The 16,821-nt window shown below is 50.4% G+C and overlaps 1 protein-coding gene across 2 annotated transcripts in view; it reads right to left on the bottom strand.

The window, feature by feature from the left end:
• The window catches only part of RRBP1 (ribosome binding protein 1), a 61,302-nt gene extending 45,380 nt beyond the window's left edge, over positions 1 to 15,922 (bottom strand). For both annotated transcript variants that reach the window (XM_072943730.1, XM_072943731.1), the window contains exon 1: positions 15,717 to 15,922. The gene's annotated coding sequence lies outside the window, so the exon portion shown is untranslated. The remainder of the gene's footprint in view (positions 1 to 15,716) is intronic.
• Between the last annotated feature and the right edge of the window lie 899 nt (positions 15,923 to 16,821).

Raw genomic sequence — 16,821 nt, 5'->3', positions numbered from 1 at the left:
TGAGTCCCATAAAATGAGTTAAGGATCATCCAGTTTCTCCTATTCTTGGTGGGTTCAGAACTTGCCTGTCAAACTGTCAGGATCTGGTTCTTCGAGATCTGTTCTTAGAGCGGGGACAGGGGGCCAGAGCTGATTTTTAACTGCTGTTTCAATTTCCATGAGGATTCTAGAACCAGCTTTTGGGTTTGTAACACAATCTATATAATTAGTTTTCATTATTCCTTCCTCCAACTTCCATTGGTTTATTCTATTCTTTCTAACTTCTTGACGTAGACATTTATTCATTTTCATCCCTTTTTTTCCTTATAGTAAATGTGTAAGGCAATAAATTTTCCTATAAGTACTACTGTAGCTTCATCCTCCAAACTACAATGCACAGTGTTTTCATTAGCATTCAGTTCAATATCTGAGATTCCCAAATGACCTCTGACTTGTGAGGTGGCAGTGTCCTTAACTTTCCTAACATGTGGGGGCTTTGAATTATCATTGACAATTCCTAACTCAACCGTACTGTCACCTGAGTATCCATTCTGCATGATATGGATATAAGTTTTCAGACTTACAATCGTTATCCGGAAAAATAATTTTTACATGACCCAGGACACACATACATACATCCTGATACATGCATAATGTATATAAACGTGTAAATAACAAAACTTTCATGAAACAGTAACTCAATATTAGCATGTATGATACACTGATATTTTCTATGCCATCAAAAAAATTGTTTAAGTTTTTCTCAACCAGCTAAATTTGACTATTGAGGCTTACAGTCCAACAGGCTCGGTCTACAGTCTGAAAAACACTAATTTAGATCGTGATATTGGTGAGGTTTACCAGATTGTGGTCAATTTTTATAAATAAACATGTTCTACATGGAGTGAAGGGCTCTATGTGTGTCCCTGGCTCCAGCTTAATAATCTTCTATGGAACCACACTCATTTTTTCGTCTGCTTCATCTAATAGGTACTCAGAGCTTTAAAACCCTCCCAGCATGATCACAGATTTATCAGTTTCTCCTGGGAATTTCTGGATTTGTGCTTTATTTGGAGACCATCCCATTAGGTGACCCTAAGATCCGAATTGTTATGTCTTTTTGATACAGTGCCTTCTATTTTTTCCCCTACTACAGCGGTCTTCTTTATCTCTAATAATGATTTTTTTTTCCATTTCACCATCTATTTTAAAAGTCACACCAACTTTTGGGGAGTTAATACTGGCCTAGAATCATTTTCTCTTCTTCACTTCCAACCTTTCTGTGTTCGTATGGTTTAAGAGGAGCTCTTAAAAATAGCATATACCTGGCTTTTATTTTAAGGCCAGCATGGCAATTTGTCTTTTCAACTGGCAGGTTTAGTTCATCAGCACCTACTGTGATTCCCTATACAAGTGGGCTCACTTGTACCCTTCTGGCATTCCTATTTGCAGTACTTTTTCTTTGCTTTTTCTCGCTCTTGTTCTTATTATTTTGCATTCTACGGGACACCTTTCCTCCCACGGTGTTTCAAAGTTATACTTTCTATTTGTGTGTGTATGTATCTGTGTGCAAGTGCTCTTTTAAAAAATTGTAATTGAAATGTCTTTTACTCTTATGTTTTCCCTACGTACACACTTGACACTTCCCAACAGAGGAAGAGCGGCAGGAGGCCTCGGGCCTGGGGCTGGTCCGCGGATGGGAGCCCCTCTCCCGCCCTGGTGCTCCCCGCCTCCTCCTCCCTCACACACAGCTGGACCACTTGCAGCTGTTTTGTTCCAGACACTCATGTTTAAGTTACCCAGATGGTCCCCAGTCTGCCTGTTAGTCGCTGACTCTTACACCTCATGTCCTTTCTGAGTCCCCCGAAGTCCATCCCTGACTAGCTGTTTCAGCAAGAACCTCCGCTTGATAAACTTCCTCAGTCCTACGGTCGTTTTGAAAGAATTCCTTTCTTTCTCCCTCATTCTTCATGAATGGATGAACTGCGTCTAGAATTCCATACCGGAAGTGGTTTTCTCTCACCACTTTGAAGATATTATTTTATCTGTCTTCTGGCTTTTTTCGGCGCGGGGGGCGGTGCTTACTATCGAAAAGCATGCTGCCAATTTGTCATTCCTCTTTCACAGCTTTTAAAAAAGTATCTCATGGGGATTAACAGACACACGTTATTATGCATAAAATAGATAACCAACAAGGACCTACTGTACAGCACAGGAAAGTATATTCAATTTCTTATAATAACATATAACAGAAAAATCTGAAAAGAAAAAACATGTGTGTACATGTACAACTGAATCACTTTGCTGTACACCTGAAACTAACACTGTAAATCAACTATACCTCAACAAAAAAAAAATTTTTTTAATCTCATTACCCTTAAGATCCACCTTTGGGGTTCTAAGGATTCAATAAAATACCTTCTGGTGTGTATTTTTATTATCTTACTCAGGATCCTTGGGCTTCCTCGCGTTTTTCACCAGTCCTGGGAAACCCCTGACCGCTTAGCTCTTTGGGGCTGCCTTGCTCCTGCCTCCTTGCGGCAGAACTTCTAACCAGACCGCAGGTCTCCGTGCCGCCGCTCGAGAAACGTCCTGAGACATGCGTCCCACGCCACCGACGGTCCCTTCAGCTGCATCTAACCGGCTCTATTATCAGTTTTTGAGTTATTCCTTTTTTTTTCAAGCTCGCTTTGTTTTCTCCCAGCGGTATTTCTTCCCGTTGATGTTTCCCATCGCCCGCTTGCATGGCTCCAGTGGTGATTCTGTGTCACGTCTTTGGAAGGACTTTATTAGTCCAGTCCTGTCTGGGCTGAATTTTGGGCTTGTCTCTAAAGAGCTTTTTCATCTTCCCTTCAAGGGGGCCGTCAAAGGAAGCAGCAGGCATGGGCAAGTGTTCACACGAGGCACGCACCTTCTGTTACAAATCCTAGGGAACTTTGCCTTCCCTGCCTCAGGACAAAAGAAGACAGGCTCCCGTGTCATCTCCACCGGCCCCAGTTCGTCTTTTCATTGCGGGCTGTACATGGGAGCATGGGGGGTCCCATTCCCCCACCCAGCTCCCACCTGGACATAAAAGTCAAAGACTGAAGACTAAGACTGTGGATAACACCCCCTCCCCCAGACACCCCAGGGTCACTTACTTCCCGTCCCGGCCACTGCCCTGGCCCTTGGTTTAGGGCCTCTGGCGAGCTCTCTCACTACCCTGGGAGCTCAGCTACGCATATTAACTCCAGCTAACATTTCTAAATGTTTAGAGCAGAGAGCTTCAGATCATCTCACCTAAAATTTTAAGTCTAAACCTCTATTTTTTTTTCACCCAGAGAAACAAAGAGAAAATACCTAAAATAAAAGATATATTTGGAAATGATTTATTTCATGTTTTAAGAGGATGGAAATAACTGACTTCCTACTTTAAGGAAACAATGCTACTCGTTCTAAAGAAAGAGAAAACTCTAAGAATAGAAATGTATTCTATTCTAAGCCTGGCTTATTCATCAGCCGTTTTGGATTCAATTTCTTCGCCTAAGGAAAAAAAAAAAGAATTGACATGTTTTTGTGTTTCCTCAAAATAAGTCTTCGGGAAAGTAGGCACTTAAATAGACCTAAATCTTCTGAGAGGTCGGAGAAGCCTACAGGCCTCACCTTGTTAATGAAGACAACAGGGTCCTGACTTCTCAAAACGCCCATCGACAGTTACGAGGTGCTAGCCCATGACAGAACGCTTCCTGCAGCAGACAGGAAGGTCCCAGGAAGCAGGGGTGGGTGGCTTCCCCACTGTATCCAGTCAGACCTCAGCCCATCAACCCCATCTGCTGAGCGAAGTCTCTGCCCGGTACCACAGCAGGCAGGAGTCACTCGTTTTCATGGTTATACGGTTGTGAGAACCACATCGAAACACAAAGACACAGGTATCCTGGTGGAGGAAGATAATGCACACCGTGGGAGCTTACATGCTTTGCGAAAGAGTTATTTCTCGGTCCTTCAGTGTTTACCCTATTGCAAATGGGGTCTCTTTCAAGTTTCATTTTCTGTTTGGGGCTGGTATACAGAAATGTAATTGACTTCTGCAGGGGAATTTCCGCCCCCAGCAGCAATCATGCCTAATTCTAGGAACACATCCGTAGATTTTTAAGAACTTTTTCTACACATGTAAGCATATTGCAAATTACAGTTTTGTTCCTTTCTCCACAACCTTCCTATCTTCCACCTCCCTTCTCTTGAATTTTTGCTCAGGGCAGGACTTCCAACACCGAGCTCAAGAGAAGGATCGTTAGGAGGCGTCCTGTCCTTTCTGATCACAAAGGGGAAGATTTCAGCGTCTTGCTATTTAGTGTGATGCTCGCTGTAGGCTTTTTGTGGATACCCTTTCATCAGGTTCTTGGTTCTCTTCTTAGCTCAGTGTTGATAAGTTCTATTTTCCCAGAGTTTATTTATGTGGTTAGAATTTGCAAAATTATTGCCATGTTGAGATTTGAAAAAGGAGTCTTCTCTGTACAATGTGTGGTAAACCCCCCTCCGCTGGGTCCTTCAGATATTTTTAATAAACACCTATGACCCTGATCTGCTTTGTTTTTATTTAGCACAAGTTGTTCCTAATAATCACTCATCTTTCTAATGTCTACCGCATCCGTAGTGAAGTTTCATTTGACATTCTTGTATTATTCGTGCCTTTTTCTTGATCAATTTTGCTTGACATTTGTCAACATTATCCATCTTTTTGTTAAGAATGCAGTTCTGGCTTTGCTCACTCCCCTACTGTATATTTACTTGTCTTCTGTTTCATTAACTCCTTCTGTTACTTTCCTTCCGATTGGTTTATTTTGACTTTGTCACTTCTGGAGACTGATGCTTACTTAGTTCATTAATTCTCATCTTTTCTTCTTTCTTAACCTATGTTAAGTTATATATAAGTTATATATATGTTATAAAGTTCCCTGCAAATAATATTTTCGCTACATCCTGCAAGTTTTGATGTGTAGTATTTTCATTATCATTCATTCCAAAACATTTCCTATTTTTCTTTTTCTGACCTACAAATAAATGCTAGAAGCATATTTTTTAAAAAAATTTCCAGATACATGAAGATTTCCCGTTCATCTTTTTATTCATATTTCCAGTTTAACTGAACTGTGGTCGTATTATCTGCCCTTTATAACGTCAATCTTTTCATTTTTGTTGAGACTGACCTGAAGGCCCCAGATACGGCCAAACTTTGAAAATTCTGTGCAGTCAACTATGTATTAGTTGGCTACAGTGTTTTATTTGCTTTATTTATACACAGTCATAGACCACATTCCTAATTTTGCTAAAAGTTCTAATCCTTATTGATTTTTGTCTGCCTCACTGTCAACTACTGAGAGGAAACGGTAAAATTCTCCACTATGATTACAGGTTTGACCATTTCTTGTAGTTCTGTCCATTTTTGTTTTATATATTTTGTGATTTTATTAATAAGATGGACCCAAAGTTAAAACTGCCGCATCTTTACACTAAATTAAATTTGCATCGTTATGAAGTGACCCTTTCCCTCTAAAACACTTTTTTGTGTGAAGTCCATTTTACATAACAAGAATACAGCATCAGTTTTCACAGTATTTCCATAGCATACCTTCTTCTAGTCTTGTCTTTTCACCCCATCTCTCATAAACAACAGATGCATTTTTTAAATCCAATATGATATCTTTATGTTTCAACTGGAGTATTTAGTCAACTTACATGTACTAATGAATGCTGATATAGTTGAGTTTAAATCCATAATCTTATTTTGTGCTGTCCCCACCTGTCCTGGGGTATTTCTTGTCTCCTTTCTTACCTCTTTTTGGATTGTTTAAAAATCACTCCATTTCCCCCCTCTACTATTACGGAATACACTGTTTCCATTCTTTAGTGACTACCTTTAAACCCAATAATATGTGGGGTTCACGAAGTTCAAAGTTAAATAAAAGTTCACCCCCTCCACTAATGCCATCACCCCTTTAACTTCAGCATTGCTGATCCTTTGTTCAGCGCCCCCGCCCCGGCACTGCCAAACCATCTTCTTTCACATTTGTTTAGAGATGCCCAGGTATTTCCACCTTCCTCCTTCCTCACGGCTGGGACACCTCACTCTTCCTACCTGGCACCACTTTCCTTCCAAGAACATCCTTGAGAATTTCCTTTACCAAAGACGTCACTAATTGCCTGTCTTGGTTTTTGCCTTAAAAGTCACCTTCATTTCACCTTCACTCTGGACGTTCTTCCTCTGCCTGCTGTATCACTACCCCTCCTATGGGTGGGTGTCTTCTCTGTTCTTTTTTGGATGGGTGTCTCATCCTTTCTGTAAAATCCTCAGTCATCATTTCATCCAATACTGGCCCTGTCCCCTCATCTCTCTCCTCTCCTGGAACCCCAACGAGACACACTTCTCAGTCTCTCCTCCCTGATTTGTACTTGGTCTTACAAATTACTCACCTACTTGGTTCTCTAGGATGAAATTCATACATTCTGCTCTATCTTCAGTTTCAATCATTCTCTTCAATCTGTTGGGTTTTTAACTACAGTGACTGAACTGTCCATGTCTAGAAACTACACCCGATTCCTCCTCTGAATTTGCTAGGTCATTTAATAGTTTCCTTTCTTCGCAGGTATTTTCATCTTGTCTATTTAAGTACCTAAGAAGCACTTACTCTGTGTCCACCACTCACTGTCCCGTGTCTCAGATGTTCCTGCCAGTCCTCAATCACTGAGGGCAGCATTCTTTGTGTTGGGTTGCTCTCAACTAGGGATGCTCATTTGCCCTGAAAATTATACCAGGGGATTCACTGAGCCCAGGATAAAGGTGTGGTGCTAAAAGACCTGCTTGCTTGTGGACCGGTCCAGGAGCATCCTCCACAAAGAACCAGAATTGGCTGGAGAATTTTCCACCACTTAGGTCACGGGATCTGCATGTGGGACAGCTCATGAGCGCGTCTTGGGAGGGGAACAGGCTCACTTCTGACTCGCCTTCACCCTGGGGGTGCAGGAGCCTTCAGGGGTTCCAGCTCTACAGGCACAGCTTCCATCATTCTGCCCACCCTGACCTCTGCCCCGGTGCCCAGAGATGCCGTCAGAACTCAGTTTGTCCAGTTCACCAAATGCCCTCAGGATTGTGCTCATTGTCCAGGGTGACCTCTTGCTCTGAGACTTGTATCTCTTAACTATCTTCCAAGTCATTCAATGCTTTCCAAAGGTGTTTCATTCAATGCTTTCCAGAGGTGTTTTTAATCTGTTCTGTAGCACTACCTGAGTCCAGCCCACCCAGCCCACCCCGTCACCAGAACACAGGGTCCCCTTACTTCCTCAACCTTCTTACATTTGGCACTGTTGTCCCTCCAAGCCAAACCAAATCCCTGCCAAGCAAGCTCTTTAAGGGAAAAGGAGATCATCCCTACACTGTGATCGGAGGACTGCTGTGCTGGAGAGCCATCCAGATCCAAACCTGGGTACGCATCCATCCCAGGAGGAGAGGACCCCACACCACCACTCCTGGTCTCTGCCCAGGATTCAGGGAGGTGGGCAGATGTCCTGGTTAGAAATGTGGGAGTCAGGCTGAATGACCTGTAGTACCCAACTGCTAGCTCCTTCGTTTTGAAGAAACCCACTTACCACTCCAACACCCCCGCCATTTACCTGGGTGGGACTCGGGGGCGGGGGGGGCGTCTGATAAAGAACTCTATCTGCAGATCAAAGCTCTGTGAACTCCTCCCCTCATTTAACTCCTGCGAAGGGCTGCCTTTCACTTGGATCTGTGGTTAAGAGACAGCCTTTGCTCATCAGCAGCAAAATCAGGCCCTTTTCACAAGCCCTTTGCACAGGCCCACCTTTGATGAATTCTGAGGCCAGCCACTCCCACCTCTAGGACACACGAGTGAGGAACTTCTCATCAACAGCGAAAGTAACTCAAACTTCACCCGGGTTCCTGCTTACTCAGCCACTGCAGAGTATGCCCTGAGCTCTCTACACTGCCGGTGGGAGCACAAGTCAGGACCCGCACCTTGAGGAGAAGGCTGGCAGTCTCGCCCAGAGCTGACCACAGCCCTCCTTGGGGCCCGCAGTCCCACGCCTCGGAACTGACCCGGGGAAACGTGGACAAGTAGTCACCAAGGTCAGGGGCAAGGCTGTATTTTATAATATAATGTAACTTAGAGTGTATTATAACATAAGCCCCAAGGTGGAAACTATCCAAGTTCCCCTCTGCAGTGACATGCCAGGTGCCTACAATGGGAACGCGGACCACAAGAAACCCAACAGCACGGACGGGATGGTCTCACGCTCACACGTCTCACGTGTAACGTGTAACGTCGAATCAAAGATCCAAAAGAGCACCGGTCGTGTGACTCCACGTACCCTGAGGTCACCCGCAGGCGGAAGACGTCCGTGAGCCAAAGGTCAGGAGAGCAGCGACCCTCGGGGAGCAGCAGTAACCCAAAGGGGTGCGAGAGGAGCTCACTGGGGGATATCATTTCTTGGTCTGCTGGTTAAACAGGGTGCAACTTTGTGGAGGTTTACTGAGCTGTGGACTCAGGACAGTGCGTTTTCCTACGTGTATTTCACTTAGTAAAGAGTGAAATATACATCCACGTGCCGGCTTGGGTCGGAAAATGAATCTCACGGTTCTTGAAGGAGGAGCATCGTAAATGCCTGGAGGGTCCGTGACAGCACGTCCACTCGCATCACCTCACAGTCTCTCCCACCAGGTGGGGAGCTGGGGCCGGGGTCAAGGCGGGCGGCCCCACAGACCCTCGCTGTCCGTGGCCCACCGCACTGACCCCAGCGGCTCTGGAAACCCAACTTCAGAATAAGGCCCAGGGGCTTCCAAGCTGAGAGGGAAGCGACAACGCAGGAGAGGGCACTGGGCTTCAGAGTCGCAGCAGGGCTGACCCTGTCACGGCCCTCACAGCACGACAAGCAGTTAGGGCGCAGAACCGCCACCGGGCAGCTGTCTTCAGCCTAGACTCCTTCCCCCGGTCGCTGCGGGTACTACGCACCTCCCCAAACTAGGCTTTCTCTTTCTTGTTGCTACAAAGACCTAGAACTCACAAAGAAACGAAAAACGTGCTCGACAGAAATAAAGCTACACCCAATTCCTATTCAAGATGAGTCTTAATCAAAAAGAAAACAGTTTTTGCTACAGTTGAGTTGTACATTCTGAGCACTGAATGAAAAGTTCCAGAAAAATAGACTGTCTGGGCTTAGGGCCAGAACCTGGTCCCTGCCGGTTCTGTGTGCAACAAGCAGGCCAGATCCTCCCGTCAGGAAGGGCCGAGAATCCAGGGTCTACTTTTCACCTTTTTGCCTAAAAGCAAAAGCAGGAACAGAGGAGACGAAACAAGGGGTGGGGGCTCGGCCTGGAGGGGGCTCTGACAGACCGCCACCCCCTCCCCTGCTGCCATGCACTTCAGGGGAGGTCGGAGGCTAATCTCATTGGCCCCTCTTCCTCCTCAGTCTGACCAAGTCTGCCCAAAGCAGGGGGCCTGGAACACCAACCACAAGAAAAGAACTGCCCCTCCTCCCACCAAGGAACACAGAACCCACCTCTTTTCAGAGCCAGCACACTGTTCAAACCAAAAACACCATTGTGTCCCCTGGTGCGTGCCCAGTCACCGATAAGCTCAGCTACTCCGAGAAATAAAGGATGCTCCCTGCGGATCCTCCTCCTGGAACCAGGGCAAGCCCACGGAAGGGCCAGTCCTGGCGTGGCCCCCCACCTGGATGACGGACAGCAGAGAAACACGTAGCGCTCAGATCAATATAACCGCCAGCAGATGCATGGCACCTGGGAGAGAGCACACGCCCAAGCCTTCTGCTAAGGGTCACTTCAGAGCCCCGGCTTCTGCTGGCGGTGCAGAGGGGCCCACGCTGGACACCGCCATCCGCAAGTTTAACTGTCAGCTTCCCAACTGGAGCCAGGCTGGAGGGAATCCAAAAATTGCTTGGCCTTGGAATATGATTTTTGTGTTTATATTTGATGCCCTAGGAATCCACACTACTTGAGGCTAAATTATCATATGCACACAGAGCACGAGAACAAGAAAATCATCTCTCCGTCAGCTCAGCAAGGATGGGCACCTGCTGTGAGCCACTGTTCAGACATTAGGGGCGCCTCAGAGAAGCAAAGTGCACACATCCCTGCCCTGGGAGAGCTTACACTCCGGTGCAGAAATGACAAAGTCAGCCACATAGTGACACATCAGGTGGTGATAATGAAGAGAAAGTCATGCAGAGAAGTGGGATTTTGGAGGCTGTCACTTTAAATTGGGTGGTTAGGGATGTAACACTGTACAGACCTGAAGGCAGTGGGAGAGCAAGCCATGTGGTTGTCTGGAAAAAAGCTCCCTATGGAGAGCAACAGCACATGCAAAGGCCCTGAGACAGAAGCATGCTGAAGAAACAGAGGGAGGCTAGCATGCCAGGAGCAGAGGATGGGGGAGGGTAGTGGTACAGCCAGAGAGAGACTGGGGTCCTTGGCCACTGTACAGACTTTGGCTAAGGAGGGTCTTGAACACAGGGCTGACATGATCTGCTCTGGGAAAAGACTAGAAGGCAGACGGTGATGGCAAAGGCAGAGAGACCACTTTGGAGCTAGTGAAATAACCTGGGAGATGAGAGCGGTTTGCACCAGAGTGGTACCAGTGGACGTGGTGAGAATGGATGGACTATTTTGAAGGTGGAGCTTACAGGATCTGCTGTTGTACAGGATACAAGTACGAGAAAGCAAGGAGTTAAGGAGAAACCAAGGTCTGCGGCCTGTACAATGAGCCACCTGGCCTAGTTTCACTTTACACCAAGAGGAAACTGAAGCCCAGTGAGGAGAAAAGTCATGTCCAAGGTCACACCACTTACTTTGCGGATTAGAACCCCCAACCAGTGGCCCTCTGCACCCAGCTGCAGCTCAGTGGGAGACACTGGTGACCACTCAGGTCACGCCCAGACCCCTTCCAATTCCTCTTTGCTCTCAGATGCTAGGCAGGCAGTGCCCTCGGGGACCGCCAGTTCCCAGACGTGTACTGTCAGTGAGGGGAGGCTGCTGGGGAAGAGCGCAGGACCTGCCCAGGGAGGGCGGCCACAGTCCACCACGGCCGCCACACAAGGAACCAGACCTGATGTGGCCCAGAAATCCCCGTTTTCTCCAAGAGAACCCAAAAACCTAGATTTTAACAACAAATTCTCCATTTTTAAATGTGGCTAGTTGTTTAGTGACATAGAGCTGGCCAACCTCATGGGCTGACCAAGTTCAATCCATGCAGACCAGCAGCGTGGAACCAGTCCCAAGACAGCCTGAAACGAGCCTGGTTCACTCACACCTCAGCCAGGGTTAGGGAAGAGAATTAAAGCTTTGGGACTTTTAGTCCAGCTTCTGAGCCAGCAGGTGATACTCATTATCACTATAAACAGTTGATAACTCCCGGCACCATCCTCGTGGACCTCCTCTCTGACCAACAAGAAACTCATTGCCCATCAGTCTCGGTTCTCTGTTAACCGGTCTGACAACTATTCTACACGGAATAGGAAGATGAGGCCACTAGGCCAGCCAAGACTTCCAACCTTCTCCCCAAATACGACCCAATGATCCTTCCAAAGTTACACACAGTAAAACAGAGCCCTGCAAAGGGCCAGGAAACAACTTACGCCAGCCAAGCAGGAAAACGCCAGCACCCTGGAACGTGTCAGGTTCGAGACCAGGCAGGTGTTCCAGCCTTGCCAAAATAATCAAATGTACACATTACAAAACTTTCTCTATAAATTAAAGTTGCTTCCTGTTGCCAGACAGGTGGGAGATACGTGTCACTTACAGTGCTTCAAGGAAACCCGTGAGATGTGTCTGGCCTTCAGACGTGGGAGTCAGCTCGCCTGTTTCAGGAGACAGATCAGAACCTGTGTGCCTAAGAACAGAGCCGCCTAGGAAGTCCCCGGGGTTACTTTTCTATAACGCTAAGTGGCCTTCCTGCCCAGGCGCTCTCACTTAGAATTAAATATTTACTTGACCCTACAAGCCACATGCTTTCTGCCCAGTACCTGTTTTCTGTGTCTGGTACATCCGACCACTCTGATGCATTGGTGTTAGGTGAGACTCTCTCCAGGGCCGGGCCACTATCTGTGCTGCACCCCCCTTCCCACTTTCTTCCCTTAAAATGCAATTTATAATGCACACACACAGTCAGGAATAATTGCTTTCTAAGTGACAGCTTATTAGGTTGAAGTGCAGAACCGCCGCTAAGCAGCTGTCTTTAACCCACAGAATGGCCACTTCATACGGTTCAACACGACAATTTCTCTAAACGATCAGAATCCCAGCCACCTCTGGACAGCGCTGCCCAAGAGAACTCTGTGAAGACGGGGAAGCTCGAAGTCCGCTTGAACCAACACGTGGCACCAGGCACTTGAACTGTGGCGAGTGTGACTGAGAACTGAATTTTAAATTTCATTTAACTTTAATGAAGTTTAAATACCTCTACGTGGCTACCGTGCTGGACAGCAGAGTTCTAGACGGGAGCTTCTTGAGACAAGCGAGAGCTTTGCTTGAGACAGCGTTTGAAGGCCTAGCACACAGGAGATGCTTGAGAAAGAAATTAAATTAAAAGCACTTTCTTGGCACTGCCACATTTTACACTGAGTCCCACTGAAGCTCTTAATTTCTGTCTTCTAGTTTCAGGTGCTCCCTCGGGGAGTTACCGGACCAGCGAGTGTGGAATTATACAGCCTGCAGGTGAACATTCACCCAGCAGCTGGGCAACGGGAACTGGCCTGGTGACCACCTGACTGCTGGGCCTCCACATTCTCATTCACAAGACGGGAACAACAACATCACTCTACAGAAAGGGGCACCTGTGAGGCCTAGGTGTACATCAAAGCTGTGGCTGATTCTGAATAGTAAACCTTAAAAATCAAACTGGGCTCAGCCTCAGTTGTCCAGTGAGATAGCTGGACAACCAGTGAGAGAAGTTACCAGGTGTGGGGGTCTGCCTCGTTTGGCCACCGTTTTCTGGGTTACAGGCCAGGCCTTAACCACTGCAGGGCCAGGATGGACAAATGGACAGAACAATCTCATCCTTCATAATTCTAACTGACTATTATTTTTTTTCCTCCTGAAATGAGATTTTTTAGCAAAGAGAAACCTGGATTCTCAAAAGAACTGTTGACTCCCTGCCTACACGTCACTCACCTCCTCATCACAGCTCTTTGGAATAAAGCAACTAGCAGGAGTCGTCTGCAGTCCTGATATTTTTAAAAGGTGTCCCTGCCACATAATAAACCAGTATTCCAATCAAATCATTTGCATTCAACCACTCGCATGCAATTGGGTGCTACATAATCACTGCAGCCTACTGACTTAGGGCTCATTTCAGCAAAGAGCATAATTGCTCAAATGTGACTCAAAGATTTGAGATTTATTTAAACTCTCCCATCACCAAAACATATTCATGCACCAAGGTACCAATCTAACTTCTTAATCTCTGTTCAGAGACTGATTCCTAACTATGAAAGATGAGAGCTCTGTTACAGCCCAGAGCCTACAGGCTCCACGTGCTGGACACTCTGTTTCTAGACACCATGGCACCTTTCTCACCCCCCTCCCAGCCGCTATGGGCCCAAAAACCCTGCAAGCAGGTTTGCACTGCCCCACGGTCTGCCTTCATTTCTCCTCCTTTGCTTAAATAGAGAGGGAAGTGGCATCTCCAGGACCTCAGAACCGGAAGCTTCTTTCTGGAAGGGAAACAAGTTGGCAGCCTACACTGGCGCTGACCTTTGGAAAGTTCATAAAGGAACTGAGACGTCACCATAGTGAGCAGCACGCTGCGGGGTCACCAAGCTTCCTCTGGTGTCGGATGAACGGGAAGTTAAGACGATGAAGCACAGAGAAAAGTATAAAGGGGGGGCAGAGTGCCCCCCAGCTGTGCAGGGCTGGTGTAAACCACGCAGCTGCTCCTCCTGGAAGTGCTGAACAAAAGACCCCAGTTTCTGGGGACGCTCAACAGCCGGAGTTTCGAAGAGAGCACTGAGCTAGGGTGTGAGGCCCTACTGGACTCCCTTCCCCAAACTCCAGATAACGCCACCCAGATGCCCCTGCTCTGAAGGTTCCAGCACACCCAGCAAACAATGACCTGAGAGGCTCCCAAGAGCCGCCAAAGTTTCGTTTCCTTGGTGCTTCCTAGTCTCTGCTGACCTCCAACCTCCAGGAGTTATTGCCAAACTGCCTTCTGTTTGCACAAGGTCTGTTTTTCCCAGCACTTACCTGGGTGGCTGCCTGACCCTACTGTGTGTGGTGGTTCTCTCTCCAGGCTACAGATAAGGAAACCCAGGTTCAGACAGGCTAAGAAACCCGAGCAGAGGGTCTGTAAACGTGGCATGAGGGTGGACTCCAGACCCTGGGAGGTGGCGAGCCTGTATCCGAAGCCGGCAGGCTGGGGCCAAACCCAGACCCCACCTCCCTCCCAGGCCCCAAATATCCCTAAAACTCATCCAACAGTAACAGCCAACACTTGTTGACTACTCCATACGTGTGCTCGGTCTTCACAGCCTTTCTCTCAAGTAGACAAGATCAGCAGCCCCGTTTCTGAGACGTGGAAGCGGAAACCGGAGTCAAACAGCTTGGCCGAGGTCACTCAACGGCGTCGGGCTTTCAAAAGCCCACTCCCTCGGCCGCGACACCATACCGAGCTACCATTTGTGTTCTACAATCCGGGAAGGGTTTCCTGAGGTTTCCCAGGTGCTGCGCTGGAAGCATGGATCCCAGCCCGCCTTCCCCTGCCCAGGGCGCGGCCGGGGAGACCGGCGGCCAGGGACGGACGCCAGGCCGGCTGCCAGCGCGCTTGGCCGGCCGGGCCGGAGGTGCTGCTTCCGCCGGAGCCTGGCACCGCCGGCCCATTCATCGCGGCGCGGGCGGGGCGGGGCAGGCCGGGCAGGGCCCGGGGTGCCCCAGTCCCCCGCCGGGAGCCCTCGCGCCAGGGTCCGCGCTGAGCGGCCGGGGAAAAGGCTCCCCCGGCCCCGCCGCCAGGGGGAGCAGGGAGCCGCCTCCTGCACTCCGGGAAGTTGCCACCGCGGTCGCCGGGCGCCCGGACCCGGACGGCCCGGGTCCCCGCACGGCGTGCCCCGCAGCCCCGCGGACCCCGCCCGCTCCGTCGGGGCCGCCCTGCCCCTGCTGCGCCCCGGGGCCGCAGCCCGCAGGCGGGTGCGCTCGGCCGGCGGGGACCCCATTCAATCCCGCCCCCTCCCCCCGGCCGGCCTCCGCCGCCTTCCGCCCGTCCCCCCACCCCCTCCAGCCCGGACTCCAGCCCGGCAACGTCATCCGGCCGCTTCCCGAAACTTAACCCCTTCCTCCGCCAGCTGTGCGCCGCCCCGCCCCGCCGCCAACTTTCTTCGCCCAACTTCGCAGCGCGCGGGCCGGCCCGACGGCCCGGCGGGGAGGGAGGGGCGGCCACGTAGTGCCACGGGGCCGCCGCAGGTCCTGCCGACGGCGAGGGGCGTGGGGTCCACCCGGCGGGCACGCTCGGCCGACGCCCCTGCACGGGGTTCAGCCCTGCACACGCCCCCCGAGTCCGCCCTGACCCCGAGGGTCCGCGGCCGCGGCGACGGCAGGCGGCGCCGCCGGGGGAGGGGCCGCCAAGGAGACGTGTCACTCGCCGCGCGGCCGGCCCAGGCTCGGGCCCCGCCGCCCCGACGGCCCGGCCCCGCGCGCCGCCGCTGCCGCCACTGCTGCAGGGCCCGGCCAAGTTTCTTACCTGCAGCCGGAGACGCGGGAGGGTGAGCGAGAGGGCAGGAACCGCCGCCGCCGCCGCCGCGGAACCGGGAGAGAGGAGCCGGCCGAGCCTCCGCCGAGAAGCCGCCCCCAAGCAGCTGCAAGCGCCGCGACCCCTACGCCGCCCGCCCCGTCTGCCGTCCGCTCGAGCCGCTCGCTGGCTGCGTGCGCGCGTGTGGAGTCGTGGCACTTTCTGCCTTGGAGCTGGCGAACGGCCCCCTCCGCCAGGATCGCCGCCTCCTGCCTTCCCCACCCGGGCCAGCCATTCATAGAGCCTCCTCTCCCCATTGGCCGGCGCCCCGCCACTCCGCCGTTCGCTGGCCAGTCAGAGCGCGGGCGGCCGAGCCGCGGCGGCGGCCATTGGACGGAGAGGAGGGTCTCCGCCTCGGCCAATGGGAGATGGGAGGAGCTGTGGAGAGCCGCGGGGGCGGGGCCGGGGAGGGGCGGAGCCGCGCGGCGCGGAGCTCGTCTCTGCGCGGGGGCGGGGCGGAGCCGGAACGCCCCGCCGAACGGGGGAGGGGGCGCCGGCCGGCCCCGCCCACTCCGGGCCCGCTGCCCTGATCGCCTGCGCTGACTTCGGGCCGGCTCTGGTCCGGCGGGTTCGAATCCCGGCGGCGCTGCGCCTGCGCCTCAGGACCCCGCTGGGCTGAGGTGGCGGTGGGTGTCACCCTGAGCAGGGTTGCGCAACACGGGAACAGCCTGGAGCAATGCTTCATTTAAAACCAACTAACTTCCCCCGCAGCAGCGCCCCCTCCGGGCCCTCGATGTAAGGACAAGTTCCTCCCGGGGTCAGTCCACAGAGGGCACGTCCCTATCTTCAAAGAGATTGTAATCAGCACCAGAAAGAATTTTCTTGAGTAAATGGAGGAATTGGGGCGGAAAGGCCAGCAGGCGAACAAGGAATGGAGGGTGGACGTCATTGCTCCCATTTTTAGGGAGGGTACAACAGAGTTACTCGTCCAAACCACAGCTGGCTGAGCAATAATTGCAATTCAGCTTATGACCTTTTATTCCGCGCAGTGTAGAGGGTGAGAGGGTCTGACCCAAAGAAAATCAACCCACTTCCCAGAAAACTGAGCAAATGGTAC

The sequence above is a fragment of the Vicugna pacos genome, chromosome 19, assembly GCF_048564905.1.
Source record: "Vicugna pacos chromosome 19, VicPac4, whole genome shotgun sequence".
Taxonomy (NCBI): Eukaryota; Metazoa; Chordata; class Mammalia; order Artiodactyla; family Camelidae; genus Vicugna; species Vicugna pacos.
Note: the sequence above shows the minus strand (reverse complement) of the source record. Positions and strands in the feature narration are given on the sequence as shown.